The sequence below is a fragment of the Dipodomys merriami genome, unplaced genomic scaffold, assembly GCF_024711535.1.
Source record: "Dipodomys merriami isolate MVZ:Mamm:240054 unplaced genomic scaffold, mDipMer1.0.p SCAF_9, whole genome shotgun sequence".
In the NCBI taxonomy this organism is placed as follows: Eukaryota; Metazoa; Chordata; class Mammalia; order Rodentia; family Heteromyidae; genus Dipodomys; species Dipodomys merriami.
Window position 1 is genome coordinate 22638104 of NW_027206512.1, and position 14246 is coordinate 22652349.

At 36.7% G+C, this 14246-nt stretch overlaps 1 long non-coding RNA gene across 1 annotated transcript in view; it reads right to left on the bottom strand.

Annotated features, from left to right (window-relative positions):
• Positions 1-3398: 3398 nt before the first annotated feature.
• LOC138820726 (uncharacterized) overlaps positions 3399-14246 on the bottom strand; it is an 80756-nt gene continuing 69908 nt past the window's right edge. Inside the window, exon 4 of the long non-coding RNA XR_011369967.1 lies at positions 3399-3514. This is a non-coding gene — a long non-coding RNA (uncharacterized lncRNA). The remainder of the gene's footprint in view (positions 3515-14246) is intronic.

The window sequence follows — 14246 nt, forward strand, 5'->3', positions numbered from 1 at the left end:
CTCTGAAAAGACTAACTGTGCCTCAAATACACACTAAGAAAAAGCCACAGCAACAATAACTATAACAGATATTTGGCAGTTCTATGTTTTCATCCCTGTTCTAGCCTCTGCTGTGGAGCAAACTTTGAGAATACTTTGCTCCAGTATGAAGATCTCTATGGGATTTTTCAGTTAGAGAAACTCTGAGAAGAAAATGGACACTAATAGCAGTGGTGATGATTCTATACATTCTTCACAGACATCAGATTGCTTTCATTCCTTTGTCACACTTTTTCTTTCCTTGTTTATAATAAACAGGAAAATTATATGCTTTTCTTAATGTTACTTCTAATTTCAAAACCTTAACACTATAACTGAAAACAAAGCAAATGCATAAATGACTACTTAAACTATGTATAAATATACTTCTCTTGACATTCCCCACACTAGGGATCTCTTTCTCAGACCTAACTCTTGGGCCAGGCATGATGATGCATCTCCGTCAACTTAGCCACTTCCAGGTGTAGATCAGGAGGCTCTCAGCCAAACCACAAAAGCACAGGACACTGTCTGAAAAATAAACTGTTGTGGGCAACTCAAATGGTAGAGCTCCTTCCTAGCAAGTCTGAGGCCCAAGTTCAAATCTCAGTGCAACCAAATATAACAATAAAAAAGCTGTCTTCTGTTCTTTCGTTCTGAAAATGAAGAACTACTAAACCAATCAGTAGGATTTACTTTCTCTGAAATACAGAACAAGAGTTACTAGCAAGCCAGTAATTGCACTTAACTGAATAATCTAGTCAAAACTGTAATTTAATTGCCCCAGGGCATCTATAGGACTAAAGACTGCTAAATTCCCCAGAAAAGCACAGATTTTTCCTATCCAGTCTTTTAGTAAAGAAATGTACTTGGTGGGAATGTAAACTTGTTCAACCACTTTGGAAAGCAGTATGGAGGTTCCTCAAAAGACTTCACATAGATCTCCCCTATGATCCAGCAATCCCACTTTTGGGCATTTACCCAAATGTTTACAAACAAGACCACACTAAAGCTACCAGCACAACTATGTTTATTGCAGCATTATTTACCATAGCTAAGATATGGAACCAACCCAGATGCCCCTCAGTAGATGAATGGATCAAGAAAATGTGGTATATATACACAATGGAATTCTATGCCTCCATCAGAAAGAATGACATTTCCCCATTTGTTAGGAAATGGAAAGGTTTGGAAAAAATTATATTAAGTGAAGTAAGCCAGGCCCAAAGAAGCATAGGTCCCATGGTTTCCCTTATTTGCAATATCTAGTATAGGTATGAGTCAAGCGGAAAAGGTCAGATAATGTGAGGTTAGGAAAATGAACCCTTAGATATGTATTTTAATGTTTTCGTTTCTTTCATGCATGTGTTTCTAACGCATTTATAAGATTATTTCTTTGTTGCTTTGTATGTCCCTCCCCCACAGTGTAACCCCGCTTTCACTATATTTGATGTCAGTATAACATGTGGAGGAGATGGGGACAAACAAGTCGTTTAAGGATTCAGGTGGACCTGTTGCAACAATGAGAAGTACAAAATGTCATGTCAAAACCAGCTTTACAATGTCGGTGTGGGGGGGAGGGGGGTATGATTGGGTGGGGGGGAGGGGGGAGGCTGGGAAGGGAGGTGAAGGGTAAACAAAGGAGGAGGCTGCAATGCTTGGTAAGAAATGTATGCATTATCCTGCCCATGTAATTGTAACCCCTCTGTACAGTATGTTCTCAAAATAAAATAAAATTAAAAAATAAATAAATAAATAAAAAAGAAATGTACTATTACTTTAGTTTATTTCACTTCATAATTAGGAAGGAGAATTAATTGAATAATCAAACATAGAAGCTGAATCACTAAGAGTTGTTTGGTAACTAGCAAAAATCTGGAAATATAAATGTGGTTCAAGTGGTAGAGTGCCAGCCTTTAGTGAAAAAGACAAGCAAGAGTATGAGGCCCTCAATCTAAGCCACAGTATTGGCACACAGAAGAAAAGCCAACACAATCTAACTTACTAAATAGAAAAGATAATTTTCTTAAATAAATTATAACCTTTGAATTTCCAAGAAAGAATGGGTACTATGTTTGCAGTCAGTGGCCAACGCTGACCTTTTCTGGTAAAAGTTCTGCAGCATAAGCAAACACAACAGCCTTCTAACTGAACATAGTTATTTAACAAATTCAAAATTAAGGCCCTTCATCAATCACATAGATTTTCTGTGCATGTTTTTTTTCATTTATCAAATGAAAAGAAAAATAATGTCTGTCTATAAACTCCACATTGCCATATTATAGTGTAATAAAATGATAATTCCAAAGCTTAAATTTTAAAAAATCAAATGCATCATGTTGGACTAGGAGCTTTGAAGTGGTTTTTCTATACTTAATGAAGATCCTGTGGGTTGTATGATTGTTTCTAAGAAGTCTGGTACAAGAACTTAACAATCATTGGCATTATACATATTGGTAACACTTAAATTAATCTTTCCCTAACACTGTGTATATGGTGTTTTCATACATGTGTCCTTACTAATGCTTAATAGATAAGAAATTAAAATACTACATACTTAAAATTTAACTCAATTTCTTTTTAAAAATCTTTGAAGCTTTTCTCAAGGTAAGAATTCTTACACTTAATAATAATTCCTACAGGTTTCTCTGAAAGCTTTTTAGTATTTCTGCATATACAATTTATGCCAATAAAACTAAACCACTTAATTATTGATTACTTTAAATATTCTGTTCTTCAAGCTGTCAAACTCTATGTGTACTCAGTCATCCAAATATTTAAACTAAGGGTTCTAAATATGGCTTAAGTAATCTAGTTTCTAATCGAATACAAAAAACAGCTACAATATTTTTCCCCCCATTGGATCTGCAAATGCGGGTTTTTTGTTTTTTTTTGGGTCAGGTCGTGGGGCCTGAACTCTGGGCCTGGGTGCTGTCCCTCAGCTTTTCAGCTCAAGGCCAATGCTCTACCACTTGAGCCACAGTGCCACTTCTGGCTTTTTTCTTTATGTGGTGCTGAGGAATCGAACCCAGGGCCTCAGGCATGCAAGGCAAGTGCTCTACCACTGAGCCACCTTCCCAGCCCCAGCTACAATATTTTTAATGTGTTTTCTCATGCTTGTGAGAGAAGTTTAAAAATAGAGTAGTTAAGAAAATTGTTTATCTGGAAAGAATAATGGTGTATTAATCATTTAAAAGAGAAAAATACTCCAGTTGAAATGCGAGTGTAGCTGAGAATTAAACATGAACATTTTCCCTTTGCTCGTTTTCATTCATTTTGACAAAATAGAAAAGGCAAACCTTTGAAGCAAATGAATTATTTCATTGGATACTCTCCCCTTCTTTAACATACCCCAATCATAACCTTGTACTTACTTCACTCCTCCCAGGGGATTCCTGAAGCTTCTCACAAAGTCCTTCAAACCAGGCTGGCCCATTATCTGGGAATCTTCCTGACCCAGCCCTCCTCACGTCCTCTGTATTATATTTATACACCCCTTAGAAGTGAAACATATTCATGAAAATATGACACTAATGCCTAATTATATTCTCAGAATTTTACCAGATATTTTCTAGAAATAATCATTTAGCCCATAGTCATTTTAAAATATAGTAAATTAGGATTCCTTTGGAACGAAAATTGGGGACTGGAAAGTCTTTCCTTGGCATTCTCCTTATAATACATGGACATATGCAGGTACCATCTGTCATGAAGTACCTGAAAAGCTTTCTAAAAAATGCAGAAGGATAGAAAAGTGAAAAGCATTAATAATCAAGCTAACCATTTGAAACGTAATAAACTATCTATTTGTTTATGAAAATATATTTCCTATTAAGAAGAAAGTTGCTCCAAATTTTTTTTATTGTGAAAATACCATACAGAAGGGTTACAATTATATAAGTAAGGTAATGAGTACATGTCTTATCAGGCATTGTTGCCTCCTCCTTGGTTTCCCCTTCCCTTCCCTTCCTCTCTCCCCCTCCCTGACCTTCTCACCCCCTTCCAGCTGCTCCTGATTTTATAGCTTTATAAGTTTTGTCAATACAAATAAAAAGTTGTAATTTAAACATCAATTGTTCTCTGGTCATTCCCAAAAGCCATCAATATCTCCAAAATACAAACTAAATAGGAAAAAATAGAGAACTTGTGAGGATTTCATTGGAGCCAGGGAAGGAAATGTTTATGTCACAGACTCACACACACACACATAAATACTAAAAGCCAGGACCAATAGCTAACACTACTCAGGAGGCTGAGATCTGAGGCTATTGAGCTATCTAGCGCAGGGACGGCTCCCTCACCCTGAGTTCAAGCCCCAAGATTGGCACAGGAAAGAAAACACGCTGCAGAAGCCAACCTGAGAGTCAGTCAGTAGGTAGGTGCTTGTTCTCTCACTGGTCTGTAGGTAGGGAATGTCATGACAGATATCTAAGTAACAACCAACTCAGTCCTGAAACTCCTAGCTTTGTTGGACTTGCAAATCTTCCCAATGAAAGGTACACAAAATCAGTGGCCAAGGGTTTGAGTATGGTCAAGGAAAATTGGCCACATAAGCAGTCTATTCTTAATTGATCTGCCTATACTGGAATCATAACTTGAGCTGCAAAGGAAACTAAAAGAATTCTTTCCATTGAATCACTGAGTTGAAGGGTTTTGAGGGAGTTTCGGTGGTCCTGATGCTTGGAACTCAGGTGTGTCCTCATGTGGACACGACATCACTACTGGAAGACATTTTTTTTTTAAGATGATCCCCTGCATTGATGAGTAGATTCAATGGTACACAAATGACATGTGGTTTCAACATGTGGCTTCTCATTGATGACAGGGTCCACTGTTGCCTTTATTTTACTTCATTTATAACATTTATAAGTGCTAATAAATATGATCTCTATCATCGCAAAAGCTGATATTCTCACTCTGAAGAAACAGGACTTGGTATAGACAAGGATTCTAAATAAAGTTGAACACCACACCAAAATATATCTCTTCTCTGACACAAAAATTAGATGCAGATGAAGAATTTAAAGATTAAATAAAATAAAAAGAGAGATGACACAAGAATGCAGGTGCGGGTACAGGTACTGATCAGGGACAACAAGTCAGAACTCTGGGACACCACTAATAAAGGAACACTTCCTTGGGAAGTGGATAGAACTGGAGATCATCGTATTGAGTGGAATAAGCCAAGCGCAAAAAGTCAAATACTCCATGTTCTTGCTCACTTGTGGAGTATACTCCTGAAATGTTAATTGTACTTAGAATGGTAATGGGACATAAATGCAAAGAGGGCCTTTTAGAAATATTGGCAGAAAGGGAAAATGAAAAGGAGGCATACTGAAGGGTGAAAAACATCAAGGGTCATTACAAATCAAGGGCGCACACACACACACACACACACACACTCACACACACACACACGAGTAAGGTATAATGAAACCCGCCAAACACTGTTTGAACAAGGAGGGAGGAATGTGCCTGTGGAGGAGGGAAATCTGTTCAAAGTTCTGTATAAACATGTATGGAAATATTATGATGGAACCTCCTCAAATTACAAATGTGTGCTTATTGAAAAAATAATTTAAAATGAGTTAAAAAGAGGAACATTTTGTTGGGTTAAAGAAAGACAACTTTCCGAATGACTCCTGTAGCTTCATAGTTTCTTGAGATCACTAGAAAAGTGCCCACCCACATTTTAATGAGATCTGAGAATCTGGTTATTTTTTTAACTTAATGTGTTTCTTTATGAAGTTTGCATATCATTCTATTTCATTGCTATATAACACTATTTTGTGAGGTGAGTTTTCATTTTCACTTTTTTCTTCCTTAACTAATCACTAGTATTAGAATTAATTTCCAAGAATCAGCGTTCATACACAGCTAATATTCAATTTCTTTGAATTAAATGATCGGCCTAATAATTACTTTGGTAGAAAAGAGAATGAGAGAGAGAGATAACACATTTTCAAGTGATCAATGAAAATCCTGTATAAGGTTGAATAAAGCATTTGTATGATGAAATTGTTATGTAAAGGAAGAAGCTATATTGTTACACTTCTAGATTTGTAATTCAAACCTAAATATCTACTTTACCTGATAGGCATTTTTTTTTTAGTTGTGGAGCTTGAACTTAGGTCCTGGGTGCTGTCCCTGAGCTCTCTTGCTCAAAGCTAGTGCTCTGCCATTTTTTTAAAATAAGTTTTTTATTGTGAAAAATACCGTCCAGAGGGGGTTACAATCACATGAGCAAAGTAAGGAGTACATTTATTATCTAGCATTGTTGCCTCCTACTTTGTTTCCATTGTTTTTCCCCCATTATCCATTTCCTCCCAGCTCCACAACTACATTCTACCCGCCACCCCCCATTGTTGCAATGGTCCACCTGTATCCCTATTTAAACAATTTGTTTTTTCCCTTCCGTTCCCCAAATTATACCAACATCAAATATAGTGAAAATAGGGGTTATACCATGGGGGAAGGACATACAAAGCAACAACAACAACAAAAATCACGTGGTACCTTATAAATACGTTAGAAACAATAGCAAGAAAGAAAAAAACCACTTGTGTCCTTATCTTGGGGTTCATTTCGCTCTGCCATTTTGAGCCACAGTTCCACTTCCCTGATAGGCAATTGTTCTCTATGTCTATACAAATGTATTTTTTTTATTGTGAAAATACTGTACAGAGGGGTTACAATTACATGGGCAAGATACTGAGTACATTTCTTATCAAGCATTGTAGCCTCCTCCTTTGTTTCCCCTTCTCATCCCTTCCCATCCTCCTCCGGCCCCCCCACCCAATCCTCCCCGCTCCCCCACACACACACCAAAGTTGTAAAGTTCGATACAAATGTATTTTTAAATGTCAGGTGTAGTGGTCTATAGAACCATCTGAGTTCTATAGAGGCAGGAGGATCACAAGTTAAGAAGAAGCATGGACTGTATAGAGAGATTGTGTCAAAAAAGGAAGGGAGGGAGGGAAGCTCAAGGGCAGGAATTTCAAAGATTCTTATTTTACACACCAATATTATGTCCATTTCCACTACTTTGTTTAATCACACACACACACACACACACACACACACACACACACACACACATGTGCCTCTCCTTCTATGCTTGTCCTACGTCTTAATTCCCTTGACAAAGGGTCTTTTATCTGTCCTTGCCTCAACTACTTTGTTTAATCACACACACACACACACACACACACACACACACACACACACACACACACACACACACACACACACACACATGTGCCTCTCCTTCTATGCTTGTCCTACGTCTTAATTCCCTTGACAAAGGGTCTTTTATCTGTCCTTGCCTCAAGCTAGCTTGAGCTTCTGGAATGTGTTTACTCCACTTAGATTTCCTAACCTTTTACTTCACATTTCTCAATTATTTTCTCTGGAGTTTGAGTCAGGTCAGTGCCAGTTTCTAGCTGCAAACTTGGACACCCACATCTGCAGACATGAGTCAAACTTGCCTTGAAGGACCCTTCTGCTTTGAATATCCTGTGGTTCTAAACTTCCCATGGACAGTCTCACAGAATGAAGCAAAGAACATACTGAAAAAATTGGGATCCAAGTTAGAGAATTTGCTTATTCCTAAGGTGGGCCAATGCTTCACAGGCATTGCTTGCTTTCTAAATCAGCCTCACACCTCTAAGAAGTTTCCAAATTTTTAAATATTTAATTTTAAAAACTTTAAAAATATTTAAACTCTCCTAAATTTTCCATCATTCTCCATATTTCTGTGTCTTTTATGGTTATCTTCAAATAGTTGTACAAGAGGGCTTCAATTTAACATGCACATTTTTGTATACAATACATCTTGATCAGAGTAACCTTTTTCCTTAGTCTTTTTGTCTCCCAGTACCTCTTCCTCTACCAGTCTCATCAAATTTCCTATTTCCAATTTCACATAGGTTCATTGGTCATTATGACTGTATTCACCAACCATCCCCCCCATAGTCAACCCATATTTTTTTTAAGTCTTTATTTTTTTTTAATTATTTTTTGGGGGTCCGGTTGTGGGGCCTGAACTCTGGGCCTGAGCGCTGTCCTGCAGCTCTTCAGCTCAAGGCTAGCGCTCTACCACTTGAGCCACAGCGCCACTTCTGGCTTTTTTCTTATGTGGTGCTGAGGAATCGAACCCAGGGCCTCAGGCATGCAAGGCAAGCGCTCTACCACTGAACCACCTTCCCAGCCCCAAGTCAACCCATATTGTACTATCTATTCCTCTATTAAAATTATAGAAATTAACCTTTCTACATTTAAAATGAAGACAAATGACTATATTGATCAGTCCAAACTGTTTTTATAGTTGGAAAATTAGCAAAAATTTCACATCAAGAAAGATGGTATCCAAAAGCAAATATTTCCCTTTCATCAACAAGCAAGCTATTTATTTAAGAACAACTGTGTTCTTGAAGTTAACAGGGTACAAAGCACAAATAATATATTTATTTTTAAATTTTCACTTAGTCTTTTAGTCAAGCTTAAAATTCATTGAGTATCAACTACATTATATGTGTGTGTGTGTGTGTGTGTGTGTGTGTGTGTGTATTTGGTTCTGGGAACACAAAAGATTTATAAGACACAGACCTGACTTTAAGGAACTCACAGTCTAACAAGGAAAGCAAACATATTAGGAGATAAAGTGCAATGTTGTAAGTTAGTGTGGAATGCAAGTTAGAAAACAAAATGTCACTAGGAAAATAAACAAGCAATAGGGGATAAATTCTAAATCTAAAGATAACCTCAAGCATGAATTAGATTTATGGGCTCTAACCTCTTTAGCTACTCAACAGATTATGCTTAGGAAGGAAGTAGGATAAATATGTAAAAGATTGAAGGATATAAAGACACAAACATGATGAAAGTCAGAAGCAAAGATGTAGGCCCCCATTTAGAGCAGTGTGGACCTTCCTACTTTATGAAAGAAAAGGAAGTATTTAGATTCTCAGGAAAAGCTAAGTATGAGGAAATAGTCATTTTAATAGTATAAGCCTCACATTAAGATAATATCCCTGTTGAAAACTACAAAACTTCCCAGGGAGATTTCCTAAGCCAATTGGCAAAGTTGTTAGAACACCTGAAAGATTTTTTGATTCAAGCAATATATAGTTAACTATATCCATATGTCTGGGAGTCTTAAAGGACTTTCTTGGGGATGTAGTATGAGTTTATGTCGTTTTGAGTTGAGACTTGTTTCATGAGCAAGAATGATGAGAAAAGAAAATAAAGTAAGATCCGGGTGCCAGTGGCTCACGCCTGTAATCCTAGCTACTCAGGAGGCTGAGATCTGAGGGTCACGGTTCAAAGCCAGCCCCGGGAAGGAAAGTCTGTGAGACTCTTATCTCCAATAAACCACTAGAAAACCGGAAGTGGCACTGTGGCTCAAGCGGTAGAGTGCTTGCCTTGAGCTGAAGAGCATAGGGACAGCACCCAAGCTCAGAGTTCAAGCCCCACAACAAAAAAAAAAAAGAAAATAAAGTAAGAAAGGCCTACCTGTAATACTAATCTTCCTTTCTAACCCTTCTCTTGATAATCCCTTATTCCATTTTTCTGTTCTCTATATTCCTGAAATACCTGTCTTAGACCTTCACCAGTAGAAATTTCTTAGGTCACTCTAACACCTACTATTAGCCAACCTCTAGTTTTCTTGTGCCTTTTCTCTGATGCATACCCATGTCAAACTCATTTCTTAACTTATTGGCAAATTCAGATAGGTGCTGAAGATCACCAAACAATTAGCTCCACAAAATCTGAACTTCTCCTTTATCGTAAGCCCCTAGTCTCAATTTCTTCAACACCATTTCTTCCTGTGAACACACTGAACATTCCTAGAAATGGAGACATTTGGAAGAGTCTGCTATTTGTCTGTAGTGTCCTAATGATTGGAATCTCAATCAGGTGACAAAATGGAGAGAAAAAGTCAAAGTAATGGGTTCATGGCTCTTCAAATCTCACCACTTAAATCTTGTCCCACTGGAACGGAAGATCTGTTGTCTTTGTAAACATCCATTAGGGCATGAACTTTGCTGCTTGAACCTTGTTATCTTTTTTAGCTGTCGAAACACTTCTTTTCCTCTCCTTTTTTGAATCATTGAGGTTGTTAGATAATTGTTTCTTTTTTTCATTTTGATAAATATTATTTTATGTGATCAGAGGCACATAATAATGTATTAAGCCTTTGTGTTTCTCCCCTAAGAATATTCTTTCGTCTCACTGTGTGTGCATGTCTACAGTTACATGTAATTTATTATGTCTCAGTGTATTTTAGATCTAACATTTGCATATGAGAGAAAACATTTGTGTCTCTGAACTTGGCTTGCTTCACTTAACATGATTTGTTCTAGGTCCGTCCATTTCCCTGCAAATGACACAATATTGTTCTTTCTAATGGCTGTGTAAAATTCCATCGTGAATAAGCACCACATTTTTAGGATCTACTCATCTATTGTTGGGCAAGATTGTTGTTTTCTTTTCTATTGAAATTCTATATTTTATATCCTGCATTCTCAACATAACAACTGCTGAACCACACACACCATGTGTTATACTCAGTATGGCTAACTCAATCTTAACACATGCCTTGGACAAAGAAGTCATTCAAAACTTTCACTGATTGTCAGTCTAGTTTGATCAAAAGACACCTGCACCAGGCGCTGGTGCTCATACCTGTAAACGTAGTTATTTTACAGGCTCAGATCTTAGGAACATGGTTCAAAGCCAATTGGGGCAGGAAAGTCCATGAGACTCTTATCTCTAATTAATCATAGAAAAAGCTGGAAGTGGCACCATGGCTAAAGTGGTAGAGCAGTGGCCTTGAGCAAAAGAAATACAGGGACAATGCCCAGGTCCTGAGTTCAAACCTGAGGACCAGGGGGGAAAAAACAAAGACAACTGCATCCATCTTGTAAGTGGTCCAAGCAACTTTATATCCTCCTCCACATTTTTCTTTCTTTTCTTATCAGAGTATGATGAAATAAAATGGAGGCAGACATGTTAGCAGAAGCTGTCTTACTTAAAACCTAATCAATTGAAAAGGAAACCAAAAAGCATTGTCACCATCAGGCCTACTGTGGGGGAAGGAATGGGGTCTCTAAAGAGCCTGGTAAAACATCCCATTAGCCAGCAACCACATGTTGGTTGGTCCTTACACCATGCTGGCACTTCTTTTCCCTCAGGCCCAAAACTAATCCCAAACCAATACTAATTTCCATTTATACTTCTTTTCTGTTCATTTTGGAATAGTAAAGGAGATGCTGAAAAGGCTGGGGCATGGTCCAAGTGGTACATCAACTTAGAAAAAGAGATGCCAGAGAAGTTCAAATTGGAGTTGTGTTGTAAGGTATTAGGAAATAAGTTTAAATTGGCCGGTCCGTCAATTCTCTCTGACTGATTATCTCTACAAACAGATCACTTAGGATATTATGTATGTTCTTGTTTAAAAAGAAAAGTAACTATGTTAATACTTTATTATATCAAGGTTTTCTTATTGAATAAGGAATGTCACCAATATCTTTCCCTCACCATTCTTGACACTTTTTTGTGTGCCAGTTCTGGAGCTTGAACTCAGAACCTGGGCACTAGAATTTGGGCTATGGACAAAAATTTGAAACACAAATATATTACATAGTGTTTAAAATCATGGCATTAAATGGGATCATCTAATCACTCAGGAAGCAAAAGTATAAGGTAGAGACGGTACTGAAGGGGGGGGGGGAGGGACTCAGTACTACTGGCACCCAAGAGGAAGAAGAGCTAGGAAAAACAAACAAACAAACAATGAAAAGAAGTGGCTATGAGATGACAAGAAAATCAGGAGCATGTGAGATGGAGGAGTCTACAACAGAAGGCTCAGAAACACTTCCCCTCTTGCTGGTTAGTACCAGAGTCAAGACTTCTATTGCTACTTTATAAAGAATCTTGATGACAGCAGAAGCCTAAAACTCTCTATCACCAGCAAAAAAAGAGCTAAGCATGCTGAAACAAGGTGAGAATTTTTATACACATATGTAGCACCATGAAAACCAAATCTTGATAAGAAAAACCATTTTTAATATAGTTCTACTGTGTTTCCAATTATTTTCTCTGTACTATCATTTAGTCATCTCATTAATAATTCGTCGTATTACCCTCACTAATGACATAACTAACAACCTATCTTGGAGACCATGAATATATTTCTTGACCTTAAGATTTAAATAATCTTATACAAAGAGTGAGGGACATGTTATAGTTATTTGATGTAGGAAAATAGTTCATTCTAACACACTGCAAACTTTCTTGAGTTTATGTTGTGCTAGAAACAGTTTCAGTCTTTATGAGACACAAAAACATAAATACGAACCTTAACTCCTGGCAGCAACCTTACAAATTAAAAACAAAGTTAGGCAAAAAAAAATGCAGAAAACAGGAATCCATGAGTGTTACAGGCAATATGTACTTTTTACTTATAGTATTTTTATATTTTTAAAAATTTATTGGTAAGGTGATATGCAGAGGGGGCTACAGTTACATAAGTAAGGTAATGATTACATATCTTGTCTAACTTGTTACTCCTTGTTTTTTCTCCTTCTTTCCCTACTCTCACCAACTCCCCCCCATTTTTATATTTTGACAGATAAAAATATTCAACATGAACCTTAGAATCATCTCTAACCATATTTACCGACTTTTACATAAAATTAGTTTCCTGTAGAAATCCATCCATGTATTAAAGAATATATGAACAGTTTAAAAGTGTGGGATCAGCTTATCTCCCAAGGCCACTGACCTGATATTTATCTTGCAATCCTTTAGCCCAGATAATTTGAAAGTCCAGGCTGATGGCAAATACTTTACAACCCTAATCGACAAAGAGTGAACTATGTCCATTGAAAAGTATACTCTTGACAAATGAATTACAGAAAGTACACACACACACACACACACACACACACACACACACACACACACACACACACACACACACACACACACACACACACACACACACACACACACAATGAAAAAAAAGCCTTCCAAGGACTAATCTAGCTTTGACAGTAATGCTGAGTCCAAAATTTTTTTATGAACTGGTGAGTTCCCATAGGTAAAGGGTTAACAAATGAGTCATCATTCTATAATACAGGAGACAGCTCTAGATCTAAAAAGTTTCTGTGATAAATACAATGAAATACCACTCACCTAAATATGTTGAGTATCTAATTTAGAGAGACACTTAAAAATCTTTCATTGCAATGTTCCACATGATCTACTGAGCCTATGTTAACACAACAGTGGATAGATTTTGGTAGACAATAATATGATGAAGTAAAACTGTAATGTCATTTTCTATATATCTGGGAAATCACCTTAACTCTTCCAATATGAATATTCTTTAAAAACTGCAGAAAATTCTATATCATACACATATTAGAAAAAGCTACTCCAGATATTTTAGGCTTGGTATAGAGAATTATTTTCCTTTCTAATTTATTCTCAAAGCCCATGAACTAACTACAGGAGAACATGCAGCCTTGATATTTCCACTTCTATATTCCAGCAGAGAAACAACCAAGAATAGTCTGCCTGGGTGTTAGCTTTCCTCTACCATTCACTAGTCTTTGCCATTGGAAAAGTTAACTTTTAGGGATCTCAGTTTCCTCAAGGACAAATTGAGAATATGTATTTGTTCTGAAATTTTACTGATTTACATCTGAACTACTACTAGAAAATATTAAGCACATAACAAGAAGAAAAGATTTCAAGAACATGGCAAGGATGTCTTCACTCAATATTGCTTTTCTTATTTTACATATGAAGTCCTTCTTAATATAGTTAAATAAGAAGAATTATACAAATTAGTAGGAAGAAAGAAAAGCATTTGCTTGGCAAATATAATGATGATCATCTACATAGAAAATCCAAAGAATTACAAAAAAATTTGGTACTAGTAACAAAGTATAACAAAGTTTCAGTATCCAAGGTTAAATATACAAAATGAAACAAAATAATTCTTAGAATTCAACAATAAACCTGAAGAATTAACCTGAGTAGGCCAAAAACATTCTCATCAAAGAAAATATATTGATGACAAATTAGCTTATGGAAATATATTCTATGTTATATGTCACCAGAGAAATGCAAATTAAAAGAACAATGAATTATCACTATACACATAGTAGACTGGCCAAAATCCAGAACACTTCCAGAACCCAATGCCAGAAAGTATT